This window comes from Acanthisitta chloris, unplaced genomic scaffold, assembly GCF_000695815.1.
Source record: "Acanthisitta chloris isolate BGI_N310 unplaced genomic scaffold, ASM69581v1 scaffold40245, whole genome shotgun sequence".
Lineage (NCBI taxonomy): Eukaryota > Metazoa > Chordata > Aves > Passeriformes > Acanthisittidae > Acanthisitta > Acanthisitta chloris.
In genome coordinates this window covers 6,331-8,106 of record NW_008676111.1, presented here as the reverse complement: position 1 = coordinate 8,106, position 1,776 = coordinate 6,331, and positions in this window count along the sequence as shown.

Genomic DNA, 1,776 nt, shown 5'->3' with positions numbered 1-1,776 from the left:
CTGAGAAGAAAGTTGGAGTGAGGTCTCTGCTCCTTTCAAGGGGGTGTCAGCTGCTGGCTCTGGGTTAGGGAGCACTTTGCCTTACAGTTCAAGCTCACCCTGTGCTTGGGAGGAAAAAGTCTCTGCTGTTCTGAGGTAAACCCCCTGGAGCCACCAGTGGGAGCACAGCCTGGGGCTTTATGCTTTCCTGTAGCTGGTTTTAGAGGCCTTGCCATGCTGTCTGTGTGAGGATCCCCAAGAACATATGCTGAGGTTACTTGTGGGTTTCCAGCCCCCAAATTCAGCATTGGTACTGGGCTGCAGCCTGAGCATCTGCACCGAGTGCCCAGGCAGCTGCCTCTCCAGCAGCAGCTTGCAGGATTTCTGCAACGCTTCCCAGAGCAGCAAAAGAAAAGAGGGCACATAAAACTGCTGCTTCAGCATATCCATCTCTGCCCAGGGATATTGAATCCTAGAGCTGATGCAGATGAGCCTGGTTAGGCAGAAGAAATGCAGAACATCTGTGGGAGCAGATTTCCCTTATTTACTCCATTTCCCTCCTCTATTCTCCTTCCTCCTCAGTTTGCCCTACACACACGTTATGAATTAGCCCTGCAGAAACAGATGGTTCCAGGCAGGAGTTTGTATTTGATGCTGTAGTCTGTTGCAAATGCTGCACTGTTTTGTTCCTTTTATTTTTTAATCAACAGATTGTAATTTATGCCTATGCAAGAAAAAAAAAGACCAAGACAAATAAATTATATCAAAACTGCTCTGAGTGTTTTGGATGTTTCGCAAGTGAAGTGGCTGTTGGGACTGATGCACAACTAGTAGATAGACAAAGCTACTGCTGTAGCTCTTCTAGGTTGTGCTTGTGATGAAAACAAGACTTGCCCCTAAAAAGCTGAATTCCTTGGGACTTCAGTGACTTCTACTAGACTTAAGTCTTTGAGATCATAACTGTTCCCATCCTACAGTGACCTCCAGGCCCTCCCTGGGCATCACTCCATCCTCTGCCTTATCATGAGCAGAGCAGCAAATGAGGCTGGGGCAGCAGGGAAGGTAAGAACAAAGCCTGACACAAAACACAATGAAGGGTATAGCTGGAAGTTAATCTTTTCCTGAGCTGTAAATTACTCAGCAGGCAGCTAAAGAGCACATAGAAAGGAAACATTTCATTTTCCTCAGCATGAGGAAGTTAACCTAGAGTATTAAACAAGGCTGCAAAAAAGAGAAACTGAACTGGTTTGAGGAGGGTCACAACCCTGCCTGCTGATACAGGATGGGCTTTGGAGGCAGGTGTGTCTTCAGGAATAGCCATGCAGCTCCTTGCAGAAGGCCATCCTAAGGCCAGGCCTGTTCCCTGCTGCCTCTGGACCAGCCATCTCCAGGAGGAGAAGGGTTGTGTGGGCCTCTGCTACAGCTACCACCAGCTCCCAGCCCATCTATGAAAAAGCTGTGCAGAGCAGAAAAAGGCTTCAGGAACCTCTGAGACGAAGTGAGGAGGCAGCAAAAACCTCATTCCAAACCTCAGAGTCCTGCTGCATTTGCAGAAACAGGTGAGGTGCAAGTCCTGGTGAGGGCCCAGGGAGCACAATAATATGCAGTGACTGGGAGTGCTGTGCTAAAGCTGCATCCTCTAGCAGAGTACCTTTGATGGAGCTGGCCCCAAATGATTTGCCATAGCTGTTAGTCACACCCACATGTGCACCTCTTACACAGCGTGGGTCACAGCTCGTGTGTGTGCTCATTTCACCACTCTACCACTGAGCTGCACTACATTTTGGCCAGAGTAAC